This window comes from Pleurodeles waltl, chromosome 1_1 (assembly GCF_031143425.1).
Source record: "Pleurodeles waltl isolate 20211129_DDA chromosome 1_1, aPleWal1.hap1.20221129, whole genome shotgun sequence".
Lineage (NCBI taxonomy): Eukaryota > Metazoa > Chordata > Amphibia > Caudata > Salamandridae > Pleurodeles > Pleurodeles waltl.
In genome coordinates this window covers 414,845,281-414,863,519 of record NC_090436.1, presented here as the reverse complement: position 1 = coordinate 414,863,519, position 18,239 = coordinate 414,845,281, and positions in this window count along the sequence as shown.

Genomic DNA, 18,239 nt, shown 5'->3' with positions numbered 1-18,239 from the left:
GAGTTCACCAGTGAGACGGAGGGCGAGGGGAGCTCCACAACGGGGACACGTGGAGACATCAGCGACACAGACACGTTCTCGGAATGGAGCTCCCTTTTGGTGGCGGCAACATCCGTGCCCACCGCAACAACAGTTACAGCCGCCACCCAGCGCACCAGCTCCGCCCTCCCAGCAGCCCCTCTGCGATCGCCCCGTGCCCGCTCGCACACGAAGGCGGGCATCTCCTTCGCCCCAGGCACCTCAGGCCCTGCCCCAGTTACCCCTGCTGCCCTCAGTGAGGAGTTCATTGACCTCCTCAGGACGCTCATTGTTGGGCAGTCTACCCTTTTGAATGCCATCCAGGGGGTAGAAAGGGAGGTGCACCGGAGCAATGCATACCTGGAGGGCATTCATTCGGGTCAGGTTGCCCATCAGCGATCGTTCAACGCTCTGGCCTCTGCACTGACGGCAGCCATTGTCCCTGTCTCCTGCCTCCCTCCTCCAACTTCCTCCACCCAGTCCCACTCCCCTGTTCCTCTGCCTATCCCAGACACACCTACAGACCAGCCTGCACACACCTCAACACCCAAGGGCAGCTCATCCAGACATAAGCACCACACATCACACAAGCATTCACACAAGCAACAGCCACATGCAGACATACCAACAGCCACTGCCTCCTCTGTGTCCCCCTCCTCCTCGTCTCCCTCCTCCCGCCCTGTGACGTCTCCACTCACACTTGCATGCACAACATCATCAGCCACTACGTCCATCACCAGCACACCCACCAGAACACTCCGCACATGTGCAGTCACCACCACCACTGCCATTTACACGTCCCCTGTGTCCTCTCCCAGTGTGTCTGTCACCCCCTCTTCCAAACCACACAAACGCAGACAGCCACCCTCCCAACAGCCATCCACCTCACGACAGCCTCCGTCACAGGCACCTGCACCCAAAGACACCACACTTGACTCTCCTACAACCACATCCTCTTCCTCCACTCCCATACCCACTGCACCTACCCTTCCCACTGCTCCTAAAAAGTTTTTCCTGTCCAAAATTAACCTCTTTCCATCACCTGACCCACCCCCTCCATCTCGTAAGAGTCCAATCAGCACCTCAGCCACCGCAACCCCTGGACCTACAAGGTCCATAGTACAGGGATATTGGAGTCCACCACCTTCAAGGGCAGCAACATCGGCCAGCAGTAAAGGGACAGCCAGCCCACCCCCTGGGAAGAAAACCAAGAAAGGCAAGGCACGGCGCGAGAGGCCAGAGACGGCAGCCTCCAAAGGCACTACCCTGGCACCGTCAGGATGTGGGGTGCCACCTGGCACATCTACAAAGGGAGGCAAGGGCCACAGGGAACCACGGAAGGATGGCGAGGGCAGCACGGCTGACATGTCGGGCAGCAGGCGAGCTGCCCAGGAGGGCCCCACCAGCCCCATTCCGGGTGTGAAGGAGGACACCCACGGGCCCGGGACTCCAGCACAGGAGGGCCCCGGAAGCGAGAAGTCGGATGGCGAGTGAACTCCATATATTGGCCGGATATGGTGCCCTGGAGACACATGTCAAGCCCCGCTGAACAGGGCCCTTCAAGACAGGCACCGCTGAACGGGGCACCGCCGTCTCAAGAACCGCTGAACAGGGTCCTTCAAGACAAGCACCGCTGAACAGGGCCCTTCAAGACAAGCACCGCTGAACAGGGCACCGCCGTCTCAAGAACCGCTGAACAGGGCCCTTCAAGACAGGCACCGCTGAACAGGGCACCGCCATCTCAAGAACCGCTGAACAGGGCCCTTCAAGACAAGCACCGCTGAACAGGGCCCTTCAAGACAGGCACCGCTGAACAGGGCACCGCTGTGTCAAGAACCTCTGAACAGGGCCCTTCAAGACAGGCACCGCTGAACAGGGCACCGCCTTGTCAAGAACCACTGAACAGGGCCCTTCAAGACAAGCACCGCTGAACAGGGCCCTTCAAGACAGGCACCGCTGAACAGGGCACCGCCGTCTCAAGAACCGCTGAACAGGGCCCTTCAAGACAAGCACCGCTGAACAGGGCCCTTCAAGACAGGCACCGCTGAACAGGGCACCGCCGTCTCAAGAACCGCTGAACAGGGCCCTTCAAGACAAGCACAGCTGAACAGGGCCCTTCAAGACAAGCACCGCTGAACTGGGCACCGCCGTCTCAAGAACCGCTGAACAGGGCCCTTCAAGACAGGCACCGCTGAACAGGGCACCGCCGTCTCAAGAACCGCTGAACAGGGCCCTTCAAGACAAGCACCGCTGAACAGGGCCCTTCAAGACAGGCACCGCTGAACAGGGCACCGCCGTGTCAAGAACCGCTGAACAGGGCCCTTCAAGACAGGCACCGCTGAACAGGGCACCGCCGTCTCAAGAACCGCTGAACAGGGCCCTTCAAGACAAGCACCGCTGAACAGGGCCCTTCAAGACAAGCACCGCTGAACAGGGCACCGCCGTGTCAAGAACCGCTGAACAGGGCCCTTCAAGACAAGCACAGCTGAACAGGGCACTTCAAGACAGGCACCGCTGAACAGGGCACCGCCGTCTCAAGAACCGCTGAACAGGGCCCTTCAAGACAAGCACCGCTGAACAGGGCCCTTCAAGACAAGCACCGCTGGACAGGGCACCGCTGTCTCAAGAACCGCTGAACAGGGCCCTTCAAGACAAGCACCGCTGAACAGGGCCCTTCAAGACAGGCACCGCTGAACAGGGCACCGCCGTGTCAAGAACTGCTGAACAGGGCCCTTCAAGACAGGCACCGCTGAACAGGGCACTGCCGTCTCAAGAACCGCTGAACAGGGCCCTTCAAGACAAGCACCGCTGAACAGGGCCCTTCAAGACAAGCACCGCTGAACAGGGCACCGCTGTCTCAAGAACCGCTGAACAGGGCCCTTCAAGACAAGCACCGCTGAACAGGGCCTTTCAAGACAGGCACCGCTGAACAGGGCACCGCCGTCTCAAGAACCGCTGAACAGGGCCCTTCAAGACAAGCACCGCTGAACAGGGCCCTTCAAGACAAGCACCGCTGAACAGGGCACCGCCGTCTCAAGAACCGCTGAACAGGGCCCTTCAAGACAGGCACCGCTGAACAGGCCACCGCCGTCTCAAGAACCGCTGAACAGGGCCCTTCAAGACAGGCACCGCTGAACAGGGCCCTTCAAGACAGGCACCGCTGAACAGGGCCCTTCATCTCAAGCACCGCTCCGCTGGGCCCTTCATCTCAAGCACCGCTCTGCTGGGCCCTTCATCTCAAGCACCGCTCCGCTGGGCCCTTCATCTCAAGCACCGCTCCGCTGGGCACCGCCGTCTCAAGCACCGCTGGCCCATTGCAGAAGGGGCAGGCCCGGATCTGTGTCGGGCAGAGCTGCACGATGCACTCTGGGCACCATGCCTCCTCCAGTACCAGTGGAGTCTGTAATCCACTTGAGAGACTGTGGCTTTGCACTCCCCAGGATGGCACAGTGGGCAAGCCACCCACTGTAGAGACTTGTGAGACTGTGGCTTTGCACTCCCCAGGATGGCACAGTGGCCAAGCCACCCACTGTAGAGTCTTGTGAGACTGTGGCTTTGCACTCCCCAGGATGGCACAGTGGGCATGGAGGCCCCTCGTGGATCTGGCGTCGTGGACTCAGGTGGCTGAGGTGCCTCCCCTTCCCTTCCCCCTGAGGTGCCTGTAGTTTTTCTATCTGATGCCCCTGCAGTGTTCTCTCCAATGGCTTCAGGTCTCCTGTGTGGGCTTTGCCCATGTGTTGAGGCCCATCGGCCCACGTACAATGACTGAAACCCAATTTTGACAGGACAATTGACATATGTGTATATAGTTATAGATGTTTGTACAAAAAGTTTTACGTAGCCTTACAATATATTTGAATTTCATGATCATTTTATTTTGTCTTGGCATTCTTCCGGGGGGTTTGGAGGGTGTCACTCTGAGTTGTTGCTCTGCATTGATGTGTAGGTAGTTGTGGGTGAGGGTGGGTGTGTCGCGTATGTGTGTGCCCGTAATCTTTTCTCCTCCCCCCTCCCCTGTGTCGTAGGTGCAGTACTCATCGTTGTCTTCTGCGCCGGCGTTCGTGCTCCTGGTAGAGGAGCAGGTAGACAATAGCTTGTAGGATGTGTAGTTCTGGTTCCATGCTGTCCAGATTCCTCGTGGAGTGTGTAGAGGTGAGCGTTTTCCTGTTTGTAGTCTGTTTCCGCCATGTTTTTATCGGCGGGGCTCCCGCCCCGGAAAAGGTGGCGGATTGGTGGGTTGTGATAGGGTGGGCGGTACATTGGATCACGCCTGTCTGTTGGCGGTGACCGCCGCACTGTTTGTTTGTCCCGCCGTGGCGGTCGGAGTGTTAAAGTGGCGGTCTGTGTTGGCGGTTTCCGCCAGGGTCAGAATTCCATTTTTTGCACCGCCTGCCTGTTGGCGGGTTGGCTGCCGCTTTAACACCGACCGCCAGGGTTGGAATGACCCCCTTTATTCCTAAACTGGTGAAACCCCTCCATGGTATCTGTAGCAAGAGGAGACACATTCACAAGGACCACCACATACGGGATGCAATCCGGCCGAAGAATAAGGAAATCAGACCTGTGGGCGGAGGCCCTAGGAAAACTCTCGCCTGTGCAATGGGATGAGCCTCAGAATTCACATTGGGATGTGGGTACCTTGCAGCAGTCAGAGCTTTAACTGGAGCAATTAAATGGCCCAATTGTTTGTTACCACCACTAAGAGGCCCACGTGATTGCAGGGCTTCTTGTCTTGTGAGCCCAGAAACAGGGGGTGGATCAGTATTGTCTATGGTGCCCATAGATTCCACACCAAGGGGCACTGATGTGAAAACCCCCAGTCAGGAACATTCCTCGTTGCAGTCCCAGATGGAGGGAACAAATGAGTGTGGGGTGTGAAAGTTAGCAGATGTGGCAGCAAAAGAGGACTACCTAGCCTTGAACTTCTTCAAGAGCTCAATATTGATGTTTATAAGGTCCAACATCCTAGTATTCAGTGGGAGCACCATGTCCTTTACAAGCTTTATATCAGAATTTAAATGCATGATAAGGATTTTTAGTCCAAGTAAACCATCGGAATAAGCAGTGTCAGCCTCCAAATTCACTTCCTGTGAACTGGTAAAGCTGGGTAAGATGATGGATGCGGGGACATGGGAAGGAGAAGAAAGAGGAATAACCTGGGGAGTCTGATCGGACAAACCCCCAGCTGGCGAGATACCCAAAATAGAGGTAGTAGAATGAAGACACCGATGCTCAAATCAACTCAGGACCAGGTGGAGCAATGTCACAGGAGCCACCTCCCTGGGCGATGACCTTCTCTTTATAAAACTGGGTAATCTTGGTTTTCGCACCCCTGGGAGCAGGCTCCACGGGGATCGATCGCCCACTACTAATCATGTCCTCAACTTCAACATTAAGGTTGTCAATTACCTGGAGGGCATAGTTCTCAGCTGCATGATGTCTTGCAGATTTAGGCCCCTTCCCTGCACCCTGAGGGTTATCAGCTGCTTTATGCTTACCCATGGCTGGATGGATGAGGGTGACAAGGAAAAGGCAAAAAAAAAATTTCAGGCAATCTGTCAATATACTACAGGCAATTCCTCTAGGACAGGAGAAACATCCAGCAAACCGAGGCCGCCCTTGGCCTGGGTGCGCGCCAACTGCAGACAGCAGCCGGCTCCTGCCGCTGTGAAATCTGGGGCCCGTAGTCCAGGGCCAGGTAGAGTATTCTTGGCTGTGGGAGGTGGCATCTGATTTGTATGCCCGATGGCGCACACCAACTACAGGCAGCAGGCGGCTCCTGATGCTGTGAAATCTGGGGCCCGTAGTCCAGGTAGAGTATCCCATGCTGCGGGAAGGTGGCATCTGATTTATGCACCAAATGGTGCGCACCAAGTGCAGGGAACAGGCGGCTTAGCTTAAAAACTATAATCCTAACAACATTTACCTAATTATAAATCAATGAAATAATAAATTGATAATTAATTATTAAATAATTACTACTTAATTAACTTCCTACCATATACCCCTGCAAACTTAGTAACCCCCACTTAATATATGACTAGAAATAACTACACAATTTACATAATGAATAATCAATTAAATAAATATTAATACATTTATAATTCATTGTTAATTAATTATACTTAATTAACTTCATACCATGTACTCCCACAAACCTCACAACCTGCTACAACACTAAAAATCAATATTAGTAATTGAACTAAACATAATAAATCACTTAAAATGACAAACTATATTTGAAAATACTGTCATCAAATATGCAAACAATAACATAAAATTAATATAGTATCTAAAACACATAAAGATCATTAAAAATGATATTATCTACAACTATATTATTGAAAATATTAAAAACACAGATATTTTTTTTAAACAATATTACTTACCTAACGTACCTCTTGTCAATGATATTTCTGCATCACTATACTTTTGGATCACAATATTTGTTTCCCTATATTTCTATATCTCAATATTTAAAACTCAATATTTTGTCCAAACGCCATATGAACTGTACTCATAACTAGACAGTACTAGCAAGAGAAAATTGTTTCGTTTTTGTAACAATATATGTAAACAAAGTTAAGTGTATTTATCATCTTGTCAGTCATGAGGTTTGTCTCAAAACCAGAGGCTTAAAGCTGGCGTCATGAGGCAAGGCTGCGGAACTGAAATGTGAGGCACTATAGCAAGGAATATGTGATTTTTGTGGTCTCTGAGAAGACACTGGAAAATGTTTGCTGCTAAAATGAGGGTGTCTTCACCCGTACACAGAGATAACCCAATACTCTGGTTCTGAACTATAATACCTCTTGCATCAGCAGCAGAGATTTAGCTCTGTTCTGGATATTAGGCAAAAAGGAGAAAGATGTCTCTCACACTGCTGTCATAATCAATCACTGCTTTGTTCTAGTGTTCAGTCAAGACAAAGATTACAAGGTGAAACTTGGCAAGAGTCGAGAACGTTTAGAACTGAAGACTAAGGGGCTCATTACGACATTGGTGGCCCCACCACAGAACCGCCAATGCCGAGAGGAGGATGACACCGACATGCCGACGGTGTCCCCTCCAGTCGTATTACAATGTGCCCGCCGGGCTGACCAGTGGGAACATTGTATTACGTTGTTCCCGCTGGTGCACCCGGTGGGAACAGTGCTACAATATTGGTCTCAGCTCCCTTAAGGGAGCCGAGGTCAATACTGCAGCACTACAGCACCCTTTGAATGCGCACTGTCTGCAAAGACAGTGCGCATTCCGATGGTGTTGGGCATGGGGGGAACCTGCACTGCCCATGCCATGGGGAGTGCAGGGCACCCCCTGTTGCCCCTGGCACTGGCTTTCCGCCTGCCTTTAAATGGCGGGAAGAACATCATGAAAAGGTTTGCAGATGAGCTGAGTTGTAATCAGCACGGCAGCATTGAGTTCAGCGCTGCCATGGCTGAGCACAACTCAGACCCATCGGGAACCACATTCCTGGAGGTGACGGCAGTCCCCTGTCAGTCCGACCACCAGGGTTGTAATATGGCAGTCCGACCACCTGGAGTGCGGCAGTCCAACTGTCACTGGAAGTCTGGCGGTTCTCGGACCGCCAGACTCGTAATCAGGCCTTAAGAGTGTTTCATAGCTTCGTGAGGCAATCTACCACCTCAACACATGGAGAGACTTAGGGCCACATGTACGTAATTCCTGAATTGCGACTCGCAAATTGCGACTCGCAAGGGGGTCGCAAAGGCCAACCTCATTAATATTAATAAGGTGTGTTGCAATTTGCGACCCCCTTGACACTCGCAGCACTCACAGGGATGGTGGCCTGCTGGAGACAGCAGACCACCATGTCTGTGACTGCTTTTAAATAAAGCAGTTTTTTTTTTTTGTAATGCAGCCCGTTTTCAATAAAGGAAAACGAGATGCATTACAAAACTAAAAAATGAAACGTTTTTGTTTCATTTTTTCAGAGCAGGCAGTGGTCCATAGGACCACTGCCTGCTCTGAAAAAATTTTTTCCATGCCATTCACTAAAGAGAAGGGGTCCCATGGGGACCCCTTCCCTTTTGCGAATGGGTTACCACCCCTTTTGCGAATGGGTTACCACCAGTGTGACACTGGTGGTAACTGCGATTGCTTTGCGACCGCGTTCGCGGTCACAAAGCAAAGCAGCATCACGCTGCGACTCGCAATTAGGAAGGGAGTCCCATTTTGCGAAATGGGGATTGGGCATCGCGATGTGCTTTTTGCACGTCGCAAGCGGCAAAATTTGCTGTTTGCAACGTGCAAAATGTTTGCTACGTCTGGCCCTTAATGATTCATTCTCAAATTAAACATAGTTGTTTATAAAAGCTTCAAAAAGGCAAAGCTCTTCTGGGACCTTGTTAAATTATATCATTAGTTCTTCCTTCTAAAGTTTCACGGAACAGAGTGATTTAAAACAAACCAAATATTGCCCTGAACGCTTGTATCCTTCCAGCAGAACCTGACGTGTACAGGAAAGGTGTCACTGAAGAGCGCAATGTGCTTCATTTATTTGAGAGTGGCAGAACACAGATTAATTTCCAACCTTGACATTCAGTCAGAGCATAAGACACATGGAAAAAAAGCATTTCACGTGAAAATGAAACATAAAAAAAGCTTTGTATTTCCTGTGGAAAAAATAACCTTCTGAAAATAAGCACATTTCATTTTGCCTTTCAAGGCCAACAAATCCAGGAAGTTACACTCATAATGAGAACAGGTAAACAAATGTAATAAATTCAGCTTTATTTTGATAAAATCTGCAGGTCAGAGCAATATTTGAACGGGGTGCAAAATGATGAGATATGGCGCTCAGGATACCAATCTACCCTATGTGTTATGACGGGGAAACCCCACAAGGAAAACACCCTACCTTTAGAGGTATAAAAAACCTCAAAACTAAGAAATTACACAATGAGGGTCCCCTCTTGTAGAAATATAAAAAATAAATATGCAATTCCCATGGAAAACAATTTCATATATCAGTCCATGTCACACCAAACAGGTTCTAGAGTCATCCGATGAATCCAAAGTTTATTCAGAACGTGTTTTCACATTAGATAGTCTGAGATCCAAAGAAAATTGCAATTTCAGCCAACACTTGTTTCGTCTTGGGAAATGATTAAATCCCCTACAACTTCTTCAGGGCTAGAAATCATAAACATAATAAACGAGTTAGGACCAATGTGCTCAACCACCAAGTTAACAATAAATGTGTGAAATCCAAAAGGAGGTTTAATTTAACAATTATGCCACCTAAACTAAGTGAGAGGAAAGTAAATTAAAATTGACACCTAATAGAAGACAATCAATAAAAACCTATAATAAATAAGCAAACCCAAGCCACAGCATGCTCAAAAATAAGTGATAAATTACAGCCAATAAAAGCCCAGAAAACAACCACATGCAACCCACAGTGCATAAAGGTATCCAAAATACAATTATTTTTGTTAAAATACCTTATTTGTCCACAACAATTCAGAATCAAGCGATAATAAAAGTTATCCCAATAAATATGTACTCCAAGCGTAACTAATGTCAAAGTGGAAATTCCGATCTAATATCAAAGAAAGAAAGAATAAACTCATATCAGAGAGCAAATAATTCATAATAACTAAATATTAAGTAGCCATTACATGCCCTCACAAACATAATCAACATCCCATCAAAAATCTCAAGAGATTCTAAAACTTAAACAGAAAAGTTTTACGTTTTTCAAAAGAAAAACATAGATTTAAGTATATATCCAACTGTATACCGACTTAGTATAATCAAACATGACGCATTACTCGTGTCCATCAAAATCCTGAATCAGTCAACGTAACTCACCCAGATATTCAGGATCACCAAGTAAGTATTAGAGAGACCGGCGTCTCTTCCAGTATCAGTCCCTGGGCCAGTGTGTCCATACATGAACCATGGCTGCTAAGCCTCAAATACTGCAACAACAAGGTGATGGATGGAATGTGTAAATTAATCTCAGCCCCTGGCAATCAATTGGGTAATCCATAGTTTTTCACCCACCATGCCACCTAAGTTTGGACCCAGCCATAAGCAAATCAGTGCAACCCTGCTTCTCATAGGAACAGTCAAGCCTGAACTGCCAAGCAACGTGCTCCATGAACCAGAATCAAGCAAACTAGGACAGGTTTCACCCTACTAGGGACTCATCAATAAGGTGATGGATGGAATGCGTGAATTAATCTCAGCCAGTGGTAATCAATCAAGGCCACATCCCATTTCAATAGTGTATTGGGATGTGGCCGAAGTAATTATCAGTGGCTGAAGTTACCTCAAGCATTTCAGCCACCACTTTTTGTATACTTTAATATGTTACCCTAAATGGGACGAGTATGCCAGACATGGGTCCCATGCCCACCATATCCTAAAAACAAGCTATACATAGCTGATGAGCCCATTATAAGGGTAAACCCGTTCCTGGATTGCTTGTGTTCCAAGTCAGGGAGGATCTGGGTTGGCAGTGCCAGCTGAAATGTTCCCATTAAAGTAGGGTTTAGAACACTTTGCATATAGCTATGTCCAAATGGAGGTGGCAATGTGCGCAAAATAAAATTGAATTGTGATCCAGCCCCAAGTAATTATCAGTGGCTGAGATTAATTTAAGCAATCCATCCATCACTTTTGTACACTTTAGGATGTCGTCCTAAGTGTGCCGGTTGTGCCCAGACGTGAGACTCTGTGCACACTGTGCATTGGAAACAAGCTATATACGTCTGATGAGTCCATAACAAGGGAAAAAACAGTCCTGGGTTACTCGTGTTCCACTCAGGGACGACGTGTCTTGCCCATTCTTCTTTGAGCCTATGGTCTCATAAATCTCAGCTTCCATCAAAAACAACACTTCATTTCTTTGCTATTCATTCCTATCCAGCTGCCTTCCATAGCAGCTCTAGCCCGGAATAATTGTGTTGTGTACTTTTTTTTTTTTTTAAACCCTTGGGATAAACTTCTTCAGCCATTACTTTCTCTGTTAAAACTCTTGCACCGCCTTGTCGTGCATAAAGGACACATGCTTGTGTCCCCAGCCATGCAGCTTCAAGCATGTGCCCCACCCCCTCTCACGTCTGCAAGTGACTCCCAGGCTGTACATACATCCTCCTGGGCCATGCCCTGGGTCTGCTTCCAACCATCTGTTGGAGTCAGGATTTCACAAGCAGACTATGGCTGAGGCAAAACCAATCTCAAGGGATCAGCCTACTCTAAAACATTGCCTTTGCTACAACTGTACTTACCATAGTAATGAAAAATTATCATGACATCACTGAATACAATGATATTCAAACAATATTCAAGTTTTCAGCACCATGTTGAATGGTAGCTACGAGATACAGATTGTATATTCCTTACTGCTTTAGAGAAAACCAGAAATTCAGGGTTTGACCTCAGGCTTATTCAGAAAAATTCTGGCCTAAGAGCGCCTTTCAGTTGCATCGTCATCAGAGTTCACAGACTGTCATTGTCCTCTGCTGTAAATGCATTAACTGCTTCACAATCGGTTCTATCATGGTACAAAGACCGAAGTCTTCCTGCCCAACCAAAGTCCGGACCCAGGTGTGTCAACACAAATATCATGATCTTTAAAGGCATCACAAGTGGATGTGACTGAAGTGCACAAGAAGGGAGGTTTTTTGAAGCATTTCCAGACTGTTCTTCTCCATGACCTGCTGCTTTAAAAACATACATCGACACTTGTGGGTCTATTTGTGTTTGGAATGATTTACACATTTTTGTGACTTAGAATTTGGAATTCAATCTTTTGAAGTTGCAGCAGTTGAAGCTCCCCAGCAGTACTCAAACACTTAAGTCTTTCTCCATATGTAAATGTATAGGTTGTACAATTACACATGTAAATAATTCGCAAATGTGCTGTGGCACATGGTGACATTCTCTAATTCATTTCTCTAAGCATAAAATAATGTTTCCCTTGGACAAAACCACTCCCCTACACCACACCAATTTGATGATGTTTCCTCCCCATTTCCACACTTGTTTCATGTTTAATCCTGCTCTTGACAAGAGTAAATCTTCAATCATATGCCAGGTGTGAACGTGCCTTGTAAATGTTTGTGAATAGGGTCGAACTCACCTGTAGGGCAATCTGGCAGCACCTGAGGGACTGGTCGGTGAGGTCAGTGTGTAGGCCGTTTTTAGGTCTCACCTGCTGACAGCACATGTGCTGTAGCTGCAAGACGAACTGTAAACTATAAAAGGCTTGAAACCTGCCCGTTGCCTACCAGGGCCCCACAAAGATTTTCAGTGTCTGCCATGTAGACACTGAAAATCGCGACGAGTGCAACTGTACCCGTCGCACCCCTTCCACTCCGCCGGCTCCATTCGGAGCCGGCATCCTCATGGAAGGGTGTTTCCCGCTGGGCTGGCGGGCGGCCTTCTGGCGGTCGCCCGCCAGCCCAGCGGGAAACCCAGAATAACCGCGGCGGTCTTCTGACCGCGCAGCGGTATTCTGGCGGCTCCCGCCGGCCCTGCGGTTACCGCGGCCGGCGGGAGTCAGAATGACCCCCTGTGTCTTTACAAATTCACAACAACCCCAATTTGCAACCGTGGGCCACTTTTTATGGTCTGGTTTGACAGTGCAGCTGGTACTATGCAATTATGTGATAATCACTAGAGAGATGCTTTAGCTCAGCCCACATATTGAGAGCCAGTAGTACATCTTTTGATCGGGCAGAAGTTGTGTGCTTCCACTATTCGCCCTCTACGCAGCTGTGACTATTTTGTTTATTTAACCAGTGGCCTAAGCTTGATATTTCAGGGGCACACATGACACTGAAATGCTATTACAGTGTCTTAGATAACTATATAATGTATGCTATTTTTCTCTGGCAGCAGTACGGATGGGAGGAGGGCAGTCATTAACCTACATGGATTTTTAGCTCTGGCTTGGTAATGCAACTGCCAATTGACCTTTTAACCTACTCCAATAATATTCTACAAATATTTGCTTTCACAGAGCAAATACATATTTTTTACCATGCTATTTATCTGTGATGATTCAAATAACAATGCAAAATTAATTTAAAGCCAGGCCTATTGGCATTGCCAATGCTTGTTTAGCTATCTCAATTTCTAATGGGGGGTCACTTTCATTTTGGTGCCCTGGCCTATTTTCTAAAATAGTTTGAATCTGTTTGTGAGTACCTACAAGCTTAAAACTTTGTCAACATTCAGGGAGGACGTGGTTTGAGCAAAAGCAAGATTGCGGCTTAGTCTAACTGCTCCGCTCCCGGTCCTGCAGTTTCTAGAGATTCTGAGCGCAACTTTCCCATCGGGCGCCCGATGTACATTCACTGAAGCAAAACTAAGCACTGGGAGCTGAGATGTGATGAAATTTCAGTCTATAAATTCATGGATTCGATCACACTTGTTCAGGGAAAACAAAATTACATCTCCCATCGGCTCTGCACCTTGCGGATTGTCCCGCAGTCACACACAACGAAGAAAGAAAGAAAGGTAGAAGGCACAACTCTCTGAACCTAACAGGGAACCCCAATAACAACAGTCAGTTGCCCGTATAAGTGCCCGCAAGAGTGCATGTGCCCGTCGCCCAGAGGGCCAGAGTCGCCAATTAACCCACAGCCGCATAGCCGCTTTCACCTGCGGCCGCTGCCTATGGTAATTTCACAGCAGTGGCGCACAAAGCTCTCCAAGCCCACCTTATGTGACGTTGGAGCCTGTCCCCATCCTCCACACAACGTATAACAGCAGTCAGTGGACAGGTTACTAGGCTCCGGGAAGGCACTTCTGGTTTACGAATGGTACACGGCTACACGCTATAGCCCATACCCGTGCTGCTAATCATGAACGACTTCATAAAAAAACTTGCCTCACATGAGGAGGACAGAATTGTGGCTGCATCCAGCTTAGCACTTTGCAGACCACATTAAGGCCTAACACTGTGAGCAGTAATAGCAGCCCCCTCACATGGGAAAACAAGATGGCGTGCGCGCTCATCCCCATGCCCTAGGGCATGCTCTGTGCTCAAGATTACTGAAACCGTGTGCATGTTTTCTTACCAATGCTGTGAATGATAATGCTCCTCCAACCGAGACACTCCATGCTGGTCTTGTGAAGTAAACTGAGCCCACTCTTCCATTGCTGCTCCTTCCCAACTCTGGGCTTGTCTAAACCATGTCCAATACTTATCCCTGGGTGGTTAACATCTGCCAGTCAACTATGTAAACAATACTGCAATGATTAAGTAGCGTACTATATAAATCCAGGTTGAGCTTTGCAACCTCACCATAAACAGGCCTTGGGGGCTAGTTCAGCGTACACGGCTACACTAAATGCCCAAACAATGAAACCTGGAACAATGAAATCTGAGAAACACATGCTTTTGCACCACTAATTGATCAGCACTGATGATATAACTGTCTTGCAGCCAATAAGAGATCAAACAATGTACACTTGCATCTACCGCAATTGCCACAATGGCACATCATAGAGGCAAACACTCCAGAAACAATAAAGACTCTATAGATAACAAGTTAGCAGCAAGACGAGCAAAGGCAGAGCCTTTATTCCCAGTCTTCTACAATCAAGCCAAAAACAGACCCAGAGGCAAGCTTGGATATGAGCCGTACCCAATCTGGACCAAAAGACAAAGACAAACACAGATGCCATGCTTCACAACCTTCAAGCCTTAAGGAACTATTTTCCAACTACGGTGAGCAGACTTACAGAAGCATAGACAAGGATAGACAAACTTGAGGATTCAGCGCCCACTGAGAAGCATAGAGTGGACGCAGCCACCAAAAGGATCAAATCCCTGATGAAAGAAATATCTGAGCTGAAGGATCCAAACTGCAGAGGCAATCTGCATAAATGCAGGCTCCATGAAAAGGTGAAAGACAACGCAAACTCCTGTGCTGAATTTTTGGAGGACTGGACATCCCGCATTCTGGGAATCAAGGTTGATAGAGACTTTGAGATAGAAATGGCACAATAAGTCCCTATGGGCAAGCCCCAATCTAACCCTCCCAACTCGTTCCCAAGAGCTTGATATTTAGATCACTATGATACTGCAGCACAGAAGCTGTACTTGCACATATGAGGAAAGCTCAACATATTCTCAGGAACAGAGTCAGAATCAGTATTACACAGGACTACTATTCAAAAGAGACAGTGTCCCTCAAGTTTCTCAAAGACCACAAGATTCAATACAGCTTCTGTATCATAGTCCAAGGTAAGACAGTGTTCTTCACTGATCCGATGAAGCTGCAAAAATTATTGGACGCTTCTATGCCTGCTGTGATGATCATCTAATGTCCCTCTGGATTGCTATTGGTTTCTGAGTTTCCCAAGTTTCTGAGTTTGTGCGTGCTGAACTCAAAGTCCCTACTGGGAAAGTTCACCGTTTCTAGCCAACACTGCAAAGTGACTTTGTAGTTCACTAGTGTTATCATCAGATTAGTCTGAGCTACCTCAAAAGTTAGCGCCTAGTCCCCACATATCACAATCCATCTCTAAATTGACATTATCATGCACAAGCTATCTGTTTGGTGCTTAGGGGCCAACCTGGTCTGGTCCTTTAGGAACTGCTGTTATGCACACCATCTCTTTTACCCTGAGGTAAATACGTAAGATCCACATGGATATCTCATAGCAGGAAACCCTCTACTTCTTTTCAGGAGAAGTGTTTCATGTCCTCAGAATAATGGTTGACGTTTCAGCTTAAATTGTTGATGTTTTCTACTGAAATGATGTTGTTCTCTGTCTTTATAGGACATTATCTGTCATATCCCACATGGCCAATTTGATAGCAGGGTGGCACCCTGTAAAATTCCATTCAGATTCATTATGTCACATTCATTTAATAACCACATGTCAACAGATAACCAGGAAACCTGTCAGAGGTGGCGTTTTGCCAAGTAGACCCCACCACAGGTGCTTTCCACACCGGCCTCTAATGTTTAACACAATCTGTCGACCCAAGGATGAAGCCTCAAATGTCCCTCACAAACTATAGGTTGAACCCCCAATGCTTCCTTTCACACATTAATAACCTCAGCATCACACACAGTTCAACAACACATCCTCAGTAGTTCATATTTGTTAACTCCACCACACAATATGCCGCCAACCATAACAATCCTAGGGAGCAAACAATGGCTACCGCTTCTACACTCTATCTGAGTAGAACTTAGCTTCCCCACAGTGATAGAGGTCAGACATCCGATCAACCTACAACCATGTCATCCCAACAGACCTCTGTCATAAATCCCCTGACCAATTTACCTGTGCCAATTAGAATGTCACTGGCTTCCTAAAGTATGATCCTATTTTTCTGTGTGAAACAAACCAGCTAACCTGCAGGACTGGGTAGCACCCCAGTCAATTTGGGAAAGGCCAGCTTGTGGCTATGTGTGTCCCAGGTAGAATAAGGGTGAGGAAATATATCTTAAATGCATTCCAAGGGATGGGTGGAGTGTGGGTAGGGGATGGGGTTGTTGCTTAAGTTATAATTTTATTTGAATGTCTTGTTACACTGACTCTTCTTTTCACCTATCACTATCTCTTCTATTCTATCTCCTTCTCCTCTCCCCTCCACACTCTTCCTCAGCTACCTGGGTGGTGCTCTGAAATACACTACCTCAGTACACATATCACTCTACTCCAGGGCACCAATCCTGCAGCGTCCTACTAAACAACTCAATCAAGAACAAGATGTTTCAGTTCAAAACATCCCCCCAACAATCTAAGAGACCACGCATACTCATCATGGCTCTTCCCTTAAACATACTCTCATTATACACAAAGGGGCTTAACCAACCAGTAAAACATTGAGTAGTGGCAGACTACTGTAGCATATTAAAGGGGGGTATTATCCTCATACAAGAAATCCTTCTGAAATCTGCTCACAACAAATTTCTATAGCTCATGAATTGCAGACATTGGCCTCTCTCCAGCCCCATAAATAAAATGGGGTGGTAATATTAATATCAAATAAATCCAATATCTCTGTAATGTCAGACACTCATGTCCAATTGGGCAGATGGTTCAGCTGTAAGGTAAAAAATGAGATCTAGAATTCTTTATTGCATACTCTCCGAATGACAATGCTACTGCTTTCTGGGGGGACCTAGACAAATGGGTCTCAGACCTTCAAGACAACCGAGGTGAGATTTTGCCTACCAATGGATGGTAACCTAGACAGAATATCAACCCTCAAATTTATAGGCAATAAAACACACAAACAAATGAGAATTTGTGGTAATAATAATAGCCGAGTAGATATCTGGTGGTTATATAACCCAACTGGGAGCAACTATACCTTTTACTCCTCACCCCATCATTCATTCACATAAACAGATTATATTATGGCGAGCAACTCCCTATTCCATCTCTCCCAATCCCCAAAAATTTAACCAATAGCGATCAATCTTGTGTGTCCATCCAATTAACGCTCAATTACCCTACCCCACCACCATGAAAATGGCTCTTAAATGATGATTTGATGATGAGCCCAACAATAGGATGGAAATCGAGAAGACCATTGAAAACTTCCTCAAGGATAACCTCACAAATGAAACATCCCCTACAACCAGATGGTATTCCCTCAAAGCCACACTGAGAGGGACACTGATCCACATCTCGTCCCTAAAAAAATAAAGCTATAACCAACCGCCTCAAGGACCTAGATTCGGACAACCAAAGACTGAATACCCAACATAGACACACTAAAGGCTCATCTCTCCTAACTATAGTGTGCGCTGCACAACACAAATACAACCAAATCCGTAGCCAGAGGGCCCAAAAATGGTTTGACATAGTAAATGCGGGTAGCCTTTGCAGTAACAACAGAGCTGGCCAAACACTATCTAACTACTTAAAATACATGAAAAACAAATCCCTTATATTGGCTATAAAGAAGCCTGATGGGTTGTTTACATCATTGACAAAAGGTATACTCAACATCTCTAAATCATTTTATGCGAAATTCTACAACTCCATCAAGCCCACCTCCATAACCAAGATCAACGAATACCTTGACTCCTGCAAAATCCCTAAAATATTACAAGACTCTCTTGCCACCAATAAACCCATCACAATCAATCAATCAATCAGTGCTTGTAAAGCGCAACTACTTACCCGTTAGGGTCTCAAGGCACTGGGGGGCGGGAGTGTAGCGTTTACCGGTTAAGTGGTTCTTAAAAAAGCCATGTCTTCAGTTC